The sequence below is a fragment of the Rhinolophus hipposideros genome, assembly GCF_964194185.1.
Source record: "Rhinolophus hipposideros genome assembly, chromosome: 2".
NCBI lineage: Eukaryota > Metazoa > Chordata > Mammalia > Chiroptera > Rhinolophidae > Rhinolophus > Rhinolophus hipposideros.
The window spans coordinates 6592395-6611876 of record NC_138048.1 but is presented as its reverse complement, the minus strand read 5'-3'; positions in this window follow the sequence as shown (position 1 = coordinate 6611876).

Genomic DNA, 19482 nt, shown 5'->3' with positions numbered 1-19482 from the left:
ATAATACTGTGTTCTTTCCAGTGTAGCATGTCAGGAGGCTCCAGTGTTGGTTTATCTTATTACTGGTGAGGTCAACTTTGATTATTTGACGTTTTTGTGATCTTCATCCACTGTAAAGTTACTATATTTGCTCTTTGAGCAATAAATAATTAGTAGAAGAATACTTTGCAATATGCAAATATTTTCACCCAACTTTTCTAACTAGTTTTAGCCACCATTGATTCATGGCAAATCAATAATTTCTATGGTGGTTGCAAAACAATGATTTTATAATTTCATTATTCCTCCCCATTTATTTATATATTTGTTTACTGATTTATATTAGTATGGACTCATATAAATTCTTATTTTATTTTATGAATGTTCTTATTCCCATTACCCATTTACATGAAGTTGTCCCAAATTTGCCCTGTGAGAGACACTTCAGGCTGGCTTCAGTGTTCTTTTGACATGTTTTCATTACTTTATTTAGCAATTCCTTTCTTTACATCACAACAAGATGCTCCAGGATCATCTTGTACTTTCTCTGCCATATCTCCAGATTCAGACATTTCTGTAAGGAACCCCAGATTATTTTAAGAGGGTATAAAATACAGCAACTAATTAATCACTAGGTTTGCTCATTGCTATAAGGATAGCTACTTCTAGGACTTTTCAGAAGGAAGAGATACTAAATATATCTTTCTATCTCTAGCCATAATTTCTTTCTATATTTCTATATTAAAAATTATACATGCATACTGTTACCTTCAATTTCAATTCATTACAACAGAGTTCACTCGTGTCTTCTTTCTTTTATATTTCTAACTGCTTTCTCCAATAGGCAGAAACATAGCTTTCATTATTTCCAATATATTTACTCACATACTCAGTCCTAAAAGCCACAGATAGTAATTTTAGAATTAGTAACCATCCCACTGTGAACTGGGTTCTTTTAAAATCCTAACCCCACAGCGATATTTGATTAGATGATCTTTAATTATTATGATTCAAAGAATCACAAAAATTACACATGTAGCACAATTCTTTTCTCACTGTACTAAGTGTGTAGAAAATCTGTCCATTCACACTTCCTTTTTATTGCTAAGAATTATCTCTGAAAGTGTGCCATTTGATTTAGGAAAAGAATACATGTCTTTGTTATCTGTGTTCAAGACAGTGTTTCATTTTGTTAGGCAATGACAGTTGCTACATAAGTATCATTAAACACATTAGTGACACTTTTTTTGTCATATGTAGGAAATAACTAAATAGTATTCAAAGCTTATGATGCATCAGCTACAATCATAGTGTGTATGCCTGTACAATTGCTTTATATCCTGAATGTCAGCATAGATTATGTGTCTTTCTCTATTGCTGCATCTAATTTTTTGAAAACCTAATTTAGATGAAAGCTTTATTATGTTGAAAGGCAGAGTGGGGAGGGAGCCTTAGTATTATTCAAACCTATAGCTATGGATTTCAATATCTATTAACCTCTAGGCAGGTGTTCTTCTTTTACATAGAAATAAAAGCTAATAATTTACTAATGTGCAAAACACGACAATGGTCACGGCCTAGGACTCCATCTATTAAGATATAACAGCACTGGCATGCCCTCTACATAAAACTCAATGTAACCTGTGACTCTTAATTTCGAAACCACTTCTCTATTCTGTCACATTTCAGCTGTCCTCAACTTGCTTTAATCTCACTTGATAAAATTTTCATTTCTAGTTGTTGTGGAAGTGAAATCAAAATGGTTAACAGAATTGCTTATGAAAAATGCCAAACCCTGTTTGATTTGGGCCATACAACAAGGAAGGAGCAGCTTTATTCAGAGGATAAAAGTCACATATTTAGACAAGTGACATTTAAATAATTTTTGGCAAATATTTCAGCTTTCATATACATATATATATGAAATATATATATGATATATATATAAAATGACTTGTGGGTGGGTCTTAGGCTGTAGATTGGGTAGGATTTGAAGAATGCAAAGGAAGGAACAAGGAGGGAACTATTGGTGGAGAGTCTATTGTGGGTAAGGACAGAGAGGAGAAAACCCAACTGAACTTCTGAATTTGTATTTCCCTTGGATAACACAAACTCAGTACGTCCCAAACTGAATCCACTCTCTGCACCCCCCCACTCAAGCCTATTTCCCCTCCATTTCCCTATGCCTGTAAATCCAGCATTGACCCTATGGTCTATGTGAGAAAAGTAGGTGTTATACTAGTCGAAATGATTTCATTCCTGTTACCTCCCCACCTCCCATAGTCTATCATCCAGGCATTCAGGTCAATTATATGGTCTGAAGGAATTTTGACACTTTTGTTCTTGGTATGGTTCTGCAAATATCTTGACTAAATGAAAATAAAAATACAAGCTATCTAAATGTATGGGATGCAGGAAAAGCAGTGTTTAGACAAAAGCTTATAGTATTGAATGTATATTTCAGGAAAGATCTAAAATCAATTATCTAAGTTTATTCCTTAGGAAACTAGAAAGATTTTCTAAATTAAATCTAGAGTAAGCAGAAGAAAAGAAATGATAAGAATTAGAACAGAAATCAATAAATTAAAAACAGGAAATGAATGGAGAAAATCAACAAAACAAAAAGGTGGTTCTTTGAAAGATCAATAAAATTTTAAGTGTCTAGCCAGACTAACAGAAAAAAAGAGAGAGGATACACATTACTAATATAAGAAGTAAAGAAGTGACGTCATCAAAATGGTAGCATGAGGTGAGCTTCTGGAAATCTCCCCTGGAATTTACACCAAATTGAACAACTATAACTCCACAAAGGACTCTCTATGCAGCAGACAGGCAAGACTAAGAGGCACACTACAGAAATAACCTAAAGGTGGGCAAATTGCACTAGCAGGGGAGGTGGGAAGGGAGAAGTGTGGAGATGGGGCCAGGTGGGTGCAGGACGCAGACCTAGCTCAGTGCTCCAAGCTCATTGCATTCCAGAGCTACCACAGCTGTGGGACAAGGAAGAACTTGGACTGCTAGGGCTTCATTTATGGCCCACAGGGCTGAGGGGACAGCATATAACACAGCTGCACCCAACGCTCACGGCAGAGACCTGGGAGCAAAGACTGCGGGAAGAAGGCTGAAAGTGGTGGTTTAAACCCTCACGGCCACAGAGAACAAGCCTTAGGAACTGAAACTAGATGCCCCCTCCCTCCAGAGGTTGCCCCACCCTCCACCTGCCCAGTGCTAGAAGCAAAACAGTAGCAGTGTCACATCAAAAGAACAGAATTTTTGCACTTCTAAGAACGGTGGTCCACAGACACAGATTCGCAGCACAACAAGTTCCAGTAAAGGGGAGAGAGCTGTGGAAGCAGGACTGATAGAGGTGTTGGTCACTGCCATTGCTCTGCACAACCTCTCACAACTCACCCCACCCCTATCAGCAACTATCTGGGCAGATCCCTGTGGAGTGAACAGAACTGCAGAAACATATGGGCTCTAAATCTGGTGTAGGAATTGCTTGGGAACTTCAAAAACTCACCGCATACCCACACGGATATGATGCCCTATGACAGAGACAAACTATTTATTAACAGAGGAGAAGCCCGCCTTCCAGGAAATTCACCCATTGAGTGAGAAGCTGGAATAGTTCAGAAAAAACATAACACTACAGTGTGAGAGAGGAAAGGCTGCAGTCGGAGAGAAAATAAAACATTCTACCAACATGTACTGAAAAACAAATGAAAGATCTCTTCTTATTAACCTATTGCAGAACCCACTCCTGTAGGTGTCTAGGAAGAGGAATAATAAATCATTAATTTCCATGAATAACCAAGGCAACAAGACAGCTCAGAAAGAAAGTGAAAAGTCTCCAGAAAATGAACTTAAAGATATGGAAATATGTGACTGAAATGACAGAGAATTAAAGATTACAGTTCTGAAAAAACTCAACAAGACACAATAAAACACAGAAAGGCAGTTTAATGAACTCAGAAAACCAAGAAATCCGATTGACATTATAGCTCAGACAATGCTTACATAACTGAAGGGTTCTTTTTTTACCTGAGTAGTAGGTGACAATGTGAGATATGATCCCGAATCCAGGCAAGATAAAAATATATACCTCGGGGTGGCCGAAGAATCAGAACAGGTGTTGAGAGGATGGGATCTCCTCTCCCCGCAGGGAGGGAGGAACATTTTACGAAAGAGATTGAAATTTTAAAAAAGAACCAAGTAGAATTTATGAAGATTAAGAACTCAGTAAAGGAAATGAAGAATGAATTAGCCAGCTTAGATAGTAGAGTTGACTAAATGGAGTAAAGAATCAGTGACATTAAAGATAAAAAAATGGAAATGACACGGATGGAAGAAGAAAGAGACTTGAGACTAAAAGAGATGAAGGAACTCTACAAGAATTTTCTGATTCCATCAGAAAGAGCAATACAAGAATAATGGGCATACCAGAAGGAGAAGAAAAAGAGAAGAGAACAGAGGATATATTCAAACAAATTGTTGATGAGAACTTCCCAAACTTGTGGAAAGAAGTGGATACTCGAATCCAAGAAGCAAATAGAACATCTAATTACCTCAATCCCAACAGGCCTTCTCCAAGGCACATTGTATTGAAGCTGTCTAAAATCAATGACAAAGAAAGAATCCTCAAGGCAGGCAGGGAAAAGAAGACGGTAACCTACAAAGGAAAGCCCATTAAATTATCATCAGAGTTTTTAGCAGAAACTCTAAGAGCCAGGAGGGAGTGGAACCAAATATTCAAACTATTGAAAGAGAGAAACTGTAAGCCAAGAATAATATAGCCAGCAAAGAAATCCTTTAGATATGAAGGAGGAATAAAGACCTTTCCAGACATACAGAAGCTGAGGGAATTTTCTAATACACGACCTGCACTACAAGAAATACTAAAGGAGCCTATTCGACCACAATCAACAGGGACAATTTGTGGCAACCAAAACATAAAATGAGGGAGAGTAAAGGCCTGAACCAAAAAATGGGAATGGAGAAAGTAAGCATGCTGAAGAAAATGGAATACTCTAAATATCAAACTTTCTTTTACATAAACTTAATGGTAATCACTCAAAAAAAAAATTCCAGGACTGAAATATATACTGTAATAAAAGAAGAAAGAGAGGGAAACATCATAGAATACCACCACACAGAAATAATAGACAGCAACAAAAAGGCAAAGAAACAATGGAGACACAGCCTTCCCAGAAAACTAAAGATAGAATGACAGGAAATCCTCACGTATCAATAATCACCCTAAATGTAAATGGACTTAACTCATCAATAAAAAGGTACACAGTAGCAAACTGGATCAAAAAACTAAACCCAACCATATGCGGTCTCCAAGAGACACATCTCAGCTACAAGGACAAGCATAGACTCAAAGTGAAAGGGTGGAAATTGACACTCCAAGCAAATGGTACCCAGAGAAAATTAGGTGTAGTTATACTGATATCAGATGAAACAGACTTCAGGGTGAAAAAGGTAACAAGAGACAAAGATGGACATTTCATAATGGTAAAGGGGACTATACAACAAGAAGACATAACAGTCATCAATATTTATGCCCCCAATCAGGGAGCACCAAAATATACCAAGCAACTACTAACAGAACTAAAGGGAGAAATTGACCAAAATGCAATTATACTAGGGGACCTAAATACATCATTGACAGCTATAAATAGATCATCCACACAGAAAATAAATAACAAAATAGCAGCCCTAAATGACACATTGAATGAAATGGAGATAATTGACATATATAGAGCACTTCATCCTAAAACATCAGACTATACATTCTTATCGAGTGTACATGGAACATTCTCAAGGATAGACCATATATTGGGACATAAAATCAGCTTCAGCAAATTTAAGAAGATTGAAATCATACCAAGCATATTCTCTGATCACAAGGCTTTGAAGTTGGATATCAACTGAAAAGAGAAAGGAGAAAAACACACAAATACATGGAGATTAAACAACATACTTTTAAAGAATGACCGGGACAAAGAAGAAATTAGAGGAGTGATCAAAAGATACATAGAAACAAATGACAATGAAAATACGTTCTACCAAAATTTTTGGGGTGCAGTGAAAGCAGTTTTAAGAGGGAAATTTATGGTCTATTATTTAAATTTATGATCTATTATTTAAATTTATGGTCTATTATTTAAATTTATGGTCATTACAGGTCTATCTCAAGAAACAAGAAAAATCCCAAATAAATAACTTCACATTACACCTTAAAGAACTAGATAAAGAAGAACAAATGAAACCCAAAGTCAGCAGGAGAAAGGAAATAATAAAAGAGCAAAGCTAAATGAAATAGACAACAAAAAGACAATAGAAAAAATTAATGTCACAAAGAGCTGGTTCTTTGAAAAGATTAACAAAATTGACAAACGCTTGACTTTTCTCAGTAAGATAAAAAGACAGAAGACACTAATAAACAAAACCAGAAATGAAAAAGGGGAAGTTATCCCGGTTGCCACAGAAATACAAAGGATCATCCAAGACTACTATGAAGGACAATATGCCATCAAATTCAATAACCTAGAAGAAATGGACAATTTCTTAGAAACATGGAGGCTTCCTAGCCTGAACCATGAAGAACTGGAAAATCTAAACAGACCGATAGCTATTAAAGAAATTGAATCAGTCATCCAAAGCCTTCCTAAAAGCAAAAGTCCGGGACAAGATTGCTTCACCAGTGAATTCTACCAAACCTTCAAAGAAGATCTAATACCAATTCTGCTGAAACTCTTCCAAAAAATTGAAGAAGAGACAGTACTCCCTAACTTGTTTTATGAGGCCAACATCACCCTAATACCAAAATCTGGTAAGGACATCACACAAAAAGAGGACTACAGACCAATATCTCTGATGAATACAGATGCAAAAATCCTAAACAAAATTCTAGCAAATTGAATGCAACAATGAATTGAAAAGATTCTTCATCACGACCAAGTGGGGTTGATCCCAGAGGCACAAGAACGGTTCAATATACATTAATCCATCAATGTGATACATCACATAAACAAAATAAAGGACAAAAAGATGATTATATCAATTGATGCAGAAAAAGACTTTGACAAGATACAACATCCATTTATGATTAAAACAACACTTCATAGAATAGGTATAGAAGGAAAATACCTTAACATAAAAAGGTCATACATGACAAAGCCTCAGCTAACCTATAATTAATGGGAAAAACCTGAAGCCCTTTGCTCTATGTTCAGGAACACGACAGAGCTGTCCCCTATCTCCTCTGCTTTTCAACATAGTGTTAGAAGTTTTTGCCAATAGGCAAGAGAAACAAATAAAATGCATCCAAATTGGGAATGAAGAAGTTAATATGTCACTCTTTGCAGATGACATGATGGTATATATAGAAAACCCTAAAACTCCACCCAAAAGCTATTAGAAACAATCAATGACTACAGTAAAGTTGCTGACTACAAAGTCAACATACAAAAGTCCATTGCATTCCTTTATACTAACAATGAAATCTCAGAAAAAGCAATTTAAAAAAGAATTCTTTTTGCAATTGCAACAAAAATAATAAAACACCTAGGAATAAACTTAACCAAGGATGTGAAAGACCTATATGCTGAAAACTGTAATAAGACATTTTTAAAAGAAATTGAAGGAGACACAAAGAAATGGAAAGACATTTTGTGCTCATGGATTGGAAGAATCAATGTAGTTAAAATGGCCATATTACCCAAAGCAATATACAGATTTAATGCAATCTCCGTCAAAACCCCAGTGGCATTTTTAAAGAAATAGAACAAAATATCATCAGATTTCTTTGGAACCACAAAAGACCCCGAATAGCCAAAGCAGTCTTAAGAAAAAAAAACAATGCTGGAGGTGTCACACTCCCTGACTTTAGTTTGTACTACAGGGCAACAATAATCAAAACTGCGTGGTCTTTGCAGAAAAACAACATGTAGACCAATGGAATAGGATTGAGAACCCAGAAATAAACCCCCATAAATATGGACAGATAATTTTTGACAAAGAAGCAAAAAACATACAATGGAGAAAAGACAGCCTCTTCAATAAATGGTGCTGGCAGAATTGGAAAGCCACATGCAAAAGAATGAAATTGGACTGCTATCTGTCACCATGCACCCAAATTAATTGTAAATGGATCAAAGACTTAAGTATAAGACCTGACACAATAAACTTCATAGGAAAAAACATAGGTAATAAACTTATGGACCTTGGATTCAAAGAGCATTTTATGAATTTGACCACAAAGGCAAGGGAAGTAAAAGCTAAAATAAATGAATGGGACTATATCAAACTTAAAAGCTTCTGCACAGCAAAAGAAACCAACAAAATAAAGAGGCAACCAACTGAGTGGGAGAAGATTTTTGCAAACAGTGCCTCTGTTAAGGGGCTGATATCCAAAGTGTACAAGGAACTCGTGCTACTCAACAACAACAAAACAACCTGAATGAAAAATGGGCAGAGGAGCTGAAGATACATTTCTCCAAAGAGGACATACAAATGGCAAATAGACGTATGAAAAAATGCTCAACATGACTAATCATGAGAAATGCAAATAAAAACCGCAATGAGATATCACCTCACCCCAGTTAGAATGGCTATCCTCAACAAGACAAATATTAACAAGTGTTGGAGAGGCTGTGGAGAAAAAGGAACCTTTGTACACTGTTGCTGGGAATGCTATTGGTGCAGTTGCTATGGAAGGCAGTGTGGAGGTTTCTCAAAAAAATTACAAATAGAATTAACGTATGACCCAGCAATCCCTCTCCTTGGCATCTATCCAAAAAATCTGAAAACATTTATACATAAAGACAAGTGTCCTCCAATGTTCATTGTCGCTTTATTTATGGTGGCCAAACCATGGAAACAACCAAAATGTCCTTTGATAAATGAATGGATAAAGAAGTTGTGGTATATGTACACAATGAAATATTATTCGGCGGTCAGAAAAGATGAAATACGACCATTTGTGACAACATGGATAGATCTTGAGATTATAATGCTAAGTGAAATAAGTCAGATAGAAAAAGCAGAGAACCATAGGATTTCACTGACATGTGGTATATAAACCAAAAACAACAAAAGAACAAGACAAACAAATGAGAAACAAAAACTCATAGACACAGACAATAGTTTATTGGTTACCAGAGGGTTAGGGAAGGAGGGTAGTAGATGAGGGTAAGGGGGATCAAATATATGGTGATGGAAGGAGAACTGACTCTGGGTGGTAAACACACAATGTGATTTATAGATGATGTAATACCGAATTGTACACCTGAAATCTGTGTAACTTTACTAACAATTGTCACCCCAATAAACTTTAATTAATAAAAAAAAAAGAAAAAGTGGAATTTGAAACAACAAATGCAATACCATTTATATTAACACACCCCAAATGAAATATTTTGGTGTAAACCTAACGAAACATATACACTATGTATAGGAAGAAAAGTGTAGAACTCTGACGAACAAAATCAAAGAACTAAATAAATGGAGAGATATTCCATGTTCATGGCTGGAAAGACTGAATATTGTCAAGATGTCAGTTTCTTGCAAACTTGATCTATAGATTCAAGGCAGACCCAATCAAAATCCCAGCAAGTTGTTTCATGAATACTTAAATAATGACTAAATTTCATGTGGAGAGTCAAAAGATTGAAATGGCCAACACAGTATGGAGGAGAAGAACAAAGTTCTAGGACTGATACTACCTGATTTCAAGACTTACTATAAAGTTACAGTATCAAGACAGTGTAGTTTTGGAACAAAATTGAGAACCCAGTAATAGACTACCATAACATAACCAACTGATCTTTGATATAGGAGCAAAGGCAACACTGTGGAACAAAGATAGTCTCTTCAACATACGGTGCTGGAACAATTGGACATACACGCATAAAAAAATGAATCTAAACACAGACCTTACACACTTCACAAAAATTACCTCAAAAAAAATCACAGACCTAAATGTTAATGACAAAACTTCAAAACTCCTAAAAGATTATATAGCAGAACACCTAGATGGCACTGGGGATGGTAATGACTTTTTAGACAAAACACCAGAGACATGATCCATGAGAGAAATCACTGATAAGCCAAACTCCATTAAAATAAACACCTCTTCTCTGAAAGACTCTATCAAGAGAATTAAAAGAAAAGCTGCAGACTGGGAGAAAATATTTGTAAAAGAGATATCTGATAAAAGATTGTTATCCAAAATATACAAAGACCTCTTAAAACTCAGCAATAGGAAAACAAGCAACTCAATCAAAAGTGATCCAAAGACCTTAACAGACACCGCACCAAAGAAGATATACAGATGGCAATTAAGTATATGAAAAAAATGTTCTGCATAGTGTGTCATCAGGGAAATGCAAATTAAAATGAAAATGACATACCACTACCTACTTGTTAGAATGGCTAAAGATCCAGAACACAGATAACACCAAATGCTTGCAAGGTTTTGGAGCAACAGGAACTCTCATATTTTGCAAAATTGCCACTTTGGCAGATAGTTTGGTGGTTTCTTACAAAAAATAATTATAAACATACTCTTACCATGTGATTCAGCAATTAAGCTCTTCGGTATTTACCCAAAGGCATTGTTAACACAAAATCTGCACACAGATGTTTACAACAGATTTATTTACTATTGCCAAAACTTGGAAGCAACCAAGATAGCCATCAGTTGGTGAATAAACTGGTGCTTCCAGACAATGTAGTATTATTCAATGTTAAAAAGAAATGAACCATCAAACTATGAGAACCACATGGAGGAAACTTAAATAGATATTTTTCAGTGAAAAAAAAAAAACGATCTGAAAGTGGTGCATACTTACTGTATGATTCCACCCATATAGTGGTCTGGAAAAGGCAAACCTATGGAGAAAATAAAAAGATCAGTGGTTACTAGAAGTGGGGATGGAGGCATGGAGAGAGGAACAGGCAGAACACAGGGATTTTTAGGATAGTAAAAATTATATGACATTACTATATCCATGAATATATGTCATTAAACATTATAAATGTATTTAAATCAATGGAACCCTATGGAACCCTATACAAACTATGGACTTCGGGTGATTGTAATAATGTGTCATTGTCTGATCATCCTTGGTAGAAATGCACCATTCTGGTGAGTGATGTTGACGATGAGGGAGGCTAAGCATGTGTGGTGGCAGGGTATATATGGGGAAATCTGTACCTTCCCTCTATTTTGTTATAAACCTAAAGCTGTTCTAAAAAATAAAGTATTATTAAAATATTACAGATTTAATAATTGAGTATGAAATGTTGAGCAGAAAGGTAATCCCAGGATGATTAAACCATGATGTTCATATTGAGTAGTAAAGCATGAAAGGGGAGCTGGTTTGAGTGAAGGATGATTGGCAACGCTCCTCCATTCTCTTTCCCTAATTTTTAGATATATGGGGTACAACCCTAGACTGCTATTTGCTGACTGGTGTTTCTCTTCTCTAAGAATTTCACAATGGATCCTACAGTAGTCCTTCAGGCAACTATGATTGATAGCAAAGGGAGGGAGACAGAGCACTAACAATTATAGAAATACCACTCCAACATTTTTCTCTAGATCAAATATGCCCTGGATGTCAACAAATGTTTAAGCAGTTCTTAGACTTGAAATTTCAGAGAAAAGTTCACAACCAATACAAAATTTGTGTCTTTGTTTCTCTAATCCATGGCCTTGCCTTTTGGATTAAAAAAACTTTAGACTGTAGATTCATATGGTCTTCTGTTCTCCTTTCCCATCCTTGTGTTCTTTCTGCAGTCCTTTATTTAAACCTCTCACATACGAGTTGGACTATACCTGAGCACATAGAACAATGGAATTCGGATCCCCATCTACCCTTTGTTCCTTGTGATCTCTGCCTCTTTAGGCTTAATATGGCTCCAATTGGAGCTGTCACTAGCACTGACTTCTGAGAACCCTAAAGGAGGGAGGTGCCAGCATTCTTCTTTTGCAGAGAAGGCCTTTGGTTCTTTCATGCTTTGTTACTGTGACCAAGTTTTCTTCTAAAGTACATCAAAATAAATACAACTTACTACCAAAAGAATGAGTTTTAATTTTAAAGACTGCCTGGTTGATTGGAAGAATAGGATTCTACCCTTCACCAGTACTTTGTCTCTTATCCTTATATAATAACAATGCAGGCATTATTACACAAAAGTATGCTTTTATCTGGTCTGGCTTCTCCCCCAATTAATTAATTATTATCTTCAAAGTTGTGCTATATTGAATGATATGTTAGAAATTATATATTATGTTTTTCTACACAGGATCCAATCAATTTTACTTTCAAATGGAGCTTTTATATGTCTTTATCCCAGTCTAGAAGATTCTCTCCCACTCTTCATTACATTGAATCCTCTGAGGAATATTGGCTGGCTGTGTGGAAGAATATCTGACATTTTGGGTAAGTTTGACTCCCAGTGTGCCAGATAATGACAGGATGTTTACAGTACTGATGAGTCACCACTCCATGATTTGATTCTCAGACTTCATTTTGTAGCATTAAGTTTTCTCTATCTATGACTTTGAATGGCTTTATTTTCTTGGTTATGTCTTGACTGACAAACTTCTTGTTATTAGGAGCCATCCCAAGTGTTAGGCTTTCAAGATAGGCTTGCAGGATTGGGTTTCTTCTCTATTTGAGTGTGAATATAATGGTGACCCTCTTGTAGGTAGAAAATAAAATAACACTAACATCTGACATGCAGTGGCTTAATTTACATAAACGAGCCTATGATTTTTTGAATTTAAGTGCCAGTCAATGGCAATGCTTTGGGAAAAGAAGTAGCAACTCTTCCCTACAAGTATGGTAGTAATGACGATTGCATGCATTGTCCTTGGAATGACTGCTTCTGACAGAAAGAACTGGCAGAAAGAAAATTATAGACTCAAGGCTTTGACTTCTTTGTTCATGTTATGGTTAGAGAAAGATGTTATAGGTGTCTTAAAATGTATAATCTGTAGCAGCAGAGAATATATGACAGAGGATCAGACCCCAAATTCAATGGTACAGATTATAGTATTATAATTTAACTTGAGTATACAAATTTGGAAAGTGTCTTATGTTATGTTTGACTGTGTGTAGCGGCAGTACATTATGAAATGGAATTTGTACACAAAGTTGAACTTGGGCAGTTTCTAAAGACACAGCAGCATGAGAAGGAGACACATACTCACATGACATCCACTTCTGTTGCTGCTCCTCTATTAAGCAACAAGTATGACCTCCTGTGGGCTTCCTATGACCAATTAATGGAGGAAGAAATGCTTGGTTTTGGTGTACATAAAATTTGCACAGTATGCTGGGACAGCCTACACATAGACTGCTGCCACGTTACAGTCTCACTCAGAGGTGATGCTGGAGGATGGTGGTGAAGATCAATCTTCTTATGGTTAAGACTTTGGACAGTATACCTTTTGTCCATTTTGCGTGTGTGTGTGTGTGTGTGCAATGAGAGAGATGGCTTAAGGTGAACTTCCACTCTGATTCATGACAGTGATTAATATGTGTTCTAATTGATCAGAGACTTGAAAAGAACAAGATTGGAAGAGTGATGGCAAGCAGGTTGTGAGGAGTTATATGAAAAGAATTTGCCGTATGGGTCAGTAGTGCAGAGGAGGACCTCACTGATTATGTGGGCAAGATAGGCTGCCACAAAACTGGCTGCCTACTCTCTCATTGATTCTGTTTGTTGGTTTGTTTATTTTTTTAATGGGCCCATGAGAAAAATGGCCATATCAGCAAGGATACAGACTATGCATGATGTCAGTAATGTAGACTTTCCCTCATCAAGGTTGATATTGTCTTTGATAAATGTCCAATGTCGGAACCCTAAATGCTAATAGTGAATGTTTAATGTAGCACCGTTCTCTGTAGGTACTGGTCAGTCCACCTGTTGCACGTGGATGACATTGGACCTCTTCTACTGTGAAAGCAATTTTTCCTCACTGGTATAAACATCTATTCTTTTTTCCATAATGTCCTTCAGGTTCCTTTATGTTGTAATATGTGACAGCATTTTCTTGTTTTTTGAAATATTTTTATTAAAATATAGCTAACATACAATATTATATTGGTTTCAGGTGTACACCATAGTTATTCAACACTTACATACCTAAAGATGTGATCACCATGATAAGTCCAGCAACCATCTGACACCGTACCACACTATCATATTATTATCGACTATATTCCCCATGCTGTACATTACATCTCCATAACTTATTGTTTTATACCTGGAAATTTGGACCTTTCATCCCCGTTCACCTTTTTAAAACTTTTCAAGTACAATTAACATTCAATATCATTTTATATTAATTTCAGGTATATAGCAGAGTAGTTGGACATTGATAAAATTTCAAAAATTATTCCCCCAGACTAATTTAGTACCCACTTGGCATTATACATAATTATTACTATATTATTGACTATATTCCCTATGCTTTACTTTACATCACCATGACTATTTTATAACCACCAATTTGTACTTCTTAATCCCTTAACCTTCTTCACCTGTCCCCCACCCCTTCTTATCTATCACTTGAATAAATTTAGTTCCCATCTGACACCATACAAAGTTAATATTATTGACTATATTCCTTATGTTATATCCCACAGTCCCAGGACTATTTTGTAACAACAAATTTGTACTTCTTAATCTCTTCCTCGTTTCCACTAAGCCCCAACCCCTCCCATCTGGTGACTATCAAAATGTTCTCTGTATCTATGAGTTTCTTTCTGTTTTGTTTATTTATTTTGTTCTTTAGATTCCACACATAAGCTAATCACATTGAACCTGTCTCTCTCTGTCTGACATACTCCACTCAGCACAATACCCTCCAGGTCCATCCTTGCCGCTGCAGATGGCAAGAACCTATTGCCTTCTATGGCTGAGCAATATTCACTGTATATATGTACCACCTCCTTTTTCTCCATTCATCCATTGACAGACATCAGGCTACCTCCACATCTTGGCCATTGTAAACAGTGCTGCTATGAACATATGGGTGCACATGTTACTTTGAAGTAGTGTTTTGGGTTTCTTCAGATATATACCCAGAAGTGGGATTACGTGGTCCTTCTTTGTCTCTTGTTATATAGCCTTTGTTTTAAATTCTATTTTGTGTGGTGTAAATATTGCTACTCCAGTTTTTTCAGTTTCTTTGTTTCTATTTTCATAAAATATCTTTTTACACCTTTCAGTTTGTGTGTGTCTTTTGATCTGAATTGAGTTTCTTGTAGGCAGTATATGTAAGGGTCTGGTTTTTTTTTTTAATACATTCAGCCACCTTATTTTTTGATAGGAACATTTAATCCATTTACATTTAACATAAGTATTGGTAGATGTGTAGTTACTGACATTTTATTATTCATATTTTAGGTTTTTTTTCCTTTGTTTTAAAGAAGTCCCTCTTAGATTCTTTGTAATTCTGAGTGGTGGTGATGAAGTCCTTTAGCTTTTTCTTGTCTGGGAAGCTTTTTATCCATCCTTCAATTTTCAGTGATAGCTTTGTTGAGTAGAGTAAGCTTGGTTGTAGTACTTTGTTTTTCATAATTTTGAATATTTTTTACCAATCCCTTCTGGTCTGTAAGTTTTCTATTAAGAAATGAGCTGATAGTCTTATGGCAGCTCCCATGTAGGTAACTATAACTGCTTTTCTCTTCCTGCTTTTAAGATTCTTTCTTTGCCTTTAAATTGTAGCATTTTAAGTATGATGTATTATGGTGTGGCCCTCTTTAGATTCATCTTGTTTGGGATTATCCTCGTTTCCTGGGCTGTATGTTTACTTCCTTCACCAGGTTAGGGAAGTTTTCTGTCATTATTTCTTCAAACAGCTTTTCAATTCCTTGTTCTCTTTCTTCTCCTTCTGGTATCCCTATGATGGAAATGTTGGTACACATGATGTTGTCCCAGAGGCCCCTTAAACTCACCTCATTTTATTTTATTTTATTTTATTTTTTTGCCATTCTGTTTGGATGTTTTCTGCTACCTTAACTTCTAAATTACTGATTCAATCATCTACTTTATCTAGTCTACTATTGATTCCCTCTAACATATTCTTTATTTCAGTTATTGAATTCTTCATTTTTGACTGGTTGTTTGTCAGGTTTTGTATCTCTATTTTTATGTTTCTTATATCATTTTTGAAGTTCTCCTTGAGATCATTGAATATTCTTACAACCAGTTTTTAGAATGTTTGTCCGTTAGATTGCTTGTCTCCATTTTGTTTAGTTCTTTTTCTGGAGCTTTGTTCTATTCTTTTATATGGTACATGTTTCTTTGTCTTCCCATTTTGGCTGCCTCCCTGTGTTTGTTTCTATGTATTAAGTAGAGCTGCTATGTCCCTTGGTCTTAGCAGAGTGGCCTTATGTAGTAAATGTCTTGTGGGACCCTGGTCATGTGAGGTGGTGCTCCAGATGTGTCCCTTGTGTGGGTTTTGTGTGCCTTCCTTTTGTAGTTGAGCCTTGGTTTCCACTTGCATATCATTGGGAGGGATTGACCCTTCCAGGAATTGACTGTGAAGACTGGCAGTGACTATAATGGAGGTGTTCTTGTGTAGGGACTGACCGTACAGAGGAAGATTTGCTTTAGCAGGCCACTGGTGCCTGCCCATTCTCCCCTTTGGATATGTTGTCCTTGGAGGTTGCTGGGTGATTCCTCACCTTATCTGATGCTGGCCAGTGTGCATGCCAGCACCAGTACCTCCTTGGAGGAGCCCCATTTCAGGCCAAGTTCAACCTTAGCCTGTGCCCTGCCCAGGGCCAGCTGACATGAGCCACAAAACAATCCTCAGATGACTGCCACCAAAGCTGGGCTTGAAAGTGCCTCAAGAGGCCAAGCCACAAACTGAGGCTGGCTGCAACTAATGCCAAACTTGGGGTTGCTCAGTGAGAGGTAAGGGACATGCCAAAGCCAGATGTTGCTTGTTTTGGTTTTTGTGAATTTTTGAGAGATTTTAGGAATACCACAGCATAAGCCAAAACAGGCTGTTTACATGGAAAAACCATTGGAAGCAGCTTAGTTTGGCCCAAAAGTTGGGTGAGGCATGGTCTCAAGGAACCACCAGCATGGTGCAGAGGAAAGGTGTTAGCCAGATTGATGGAGGCACAGATATGGTGGTCACCAGCATCTGCATGCCAGGTGTGGGAAGGACTTAACAAAGAAGCAATAGTTTCTACTAGCGCTTCTGTCTGGCAAAAATCTGCCCTTCCAACCTTCACTCTGAAGCCAGACAACTTAGTTCCTCCCTGTGTGTCCCTGGTGTTTTTCGAGCTGTTGCCCCAGTGCTGGAGCTCTGAGCAAGTGAGTCAGTCAGTAAGTAAGTCTGTGTGGCTCTTTAAAAGGATTGCCTCGGATTCTAGCTGCCCTCTCACCCAACACAATCTCTGCTGGTTTTCAAAGACAGACGTTATGGGGACTATCTCTCCAGCACTGGAACTCTGGGCTGGGAAACCTGGTGTGGGACTGGGACCCCTTTATCCTCCATGGGGGACCTCCATAGCAGAGATGTCTCCTGATTTTTAATGGTCATAGGTGGGTTTGGGACCAGATCATTCTGTGTGTCCAACGCTCTTACGAATCTCGAGGTGGCTTCATGTGTGAGTCCTTAGAGATAGGACTTAAATTCAGCTAGACTTCAGGTGATTTCATTGGTGGTTGTTCTGTAGATTAGTTGTAATTTTGATGTGGTTATGAGAGCAGGCAATCCTAGCGGTTACCTACTCCACCATCTTGACCTAAAATCTTCATCTTTTTTTTTTTAAGATGCATAATATACCACATTTTCTTTATGCATTAATCCTTCAGTGGACATTAGGTTGTTTCCATATCTTGGCAATAGTGAATATTAGTGCAATGAAGGTGGAACTGCAGATATCTCTTTAAGATTCTGATTTCAATTACTTTGGATATATACCCAGAAGTAAGATTGTTGGATTAAACATTTATTCTTGGTATGAATTTGCCTTCCACATTCACATGCTTTTGTCAGTACAGCCAGATGTGGACTTAGAGAATTCCCTCTGCATGATGATGTTATCCCACATAACATTAATTCTGACCAAGGAACATATTTTGCTGTAAAAGTAATGCAACAATGGCCTCACACCCAGGGATTTCTCTGATCTAATCATAAATCCCATGAGCCAGAAGAAGTGGGATTGAAAGAAGGGAGAATAGCCTATTGAAGACAGTAATGATATTCAATGGGAGACTAGGTCAAGTTGAGATGTTCTCCTGCAGTATATGCTTTGAATCAGCTATAGAGTGTGATGCTAGTTCTCTCATAGCCAGCAGTTGTAGGTTCTGAATCCAAGAAGTTGACGTGAAAGGGCCCCTTTCACTACTACATGTAATAACCCATTCACTGACATGATTTTTCAGCCTCTGTAACTTTGTCCAAGTGTTTACTATGGGACAGAACCATAGACCCATTAAACTGAAACTTGAAACTACCACCTGACTGTTTTCAGAAACACGATTGTTCATGCCTCTGAAATAAAAGGCAGTGAAGAGGTTACAGTATTAGTAGGGTGACTGTTCCAAATTATCAAGGGAAAATTGTGTTGCTGCTATAAAACAAGAACAAGAAATAATATATTTGGACCTCATGCGATTCCCAGAAACTCATTACTTCCCTGGCTAGGAAATAAAGGCTGTTCCAATAAAAGTAAAACCACGACAGACTCAGAAACTTCTGGAACTAAGGTTTGGGACACTTTTCAATGTAAAAACTCCTGAGCAGCTGATCTTAGAGCAAAGGTAACATGGAATGAGCAGTAGAAAGAGAAATTTATAAATAGCAATGAAACCGTAATCACTTCCAAAACTAAGGACTCTAGCAGCTGTGCATACTTGTGTGTTTGTGTTTTCTATTTTTATATTTATTTATTTATGTATTTATTTATTTATTTATTTATTTATTTATTTATTTTAGGAGGGCACAGCTCATAGTAGCCCATTCAGGGATTGAACTGGCAACCTTGGTGCTACCAGCACCACACTCTAACCAACTGAGCTAACTGGCCACCCCTCTATTTTTATTTTTATTTATTTATTTAATTATTATTATTGTTTTGTGTGTGTGTATTTCAATGACGTCCCCCTTCCTACTTATTGTTTTGTATGAGGAGTGTTAATGGTACTTAACTTCACAATTTTATTTTATATGTCACATGGTGTGACATCTGGGCTTGATGGGCAGGACTAGAAATTTCCTGTAGATCCTGAGAGTGAGAAGAGTACATTGTTGGATACAGAGCAAGAACATCTCAGTTTGTATGATGGATGGTTGCCTTATATTACTTAGAAACATGACATATCATTATATGTGATTTATATCTGGGCAGCAATGAAAACCGCTGAGTAACCAAAAAGAGGAGCTAACTGGTCCTAAGTCTACTTTCCTTCAGATCCAGCACTGTTTTGTATTTCAGGTGGAGTGATCCC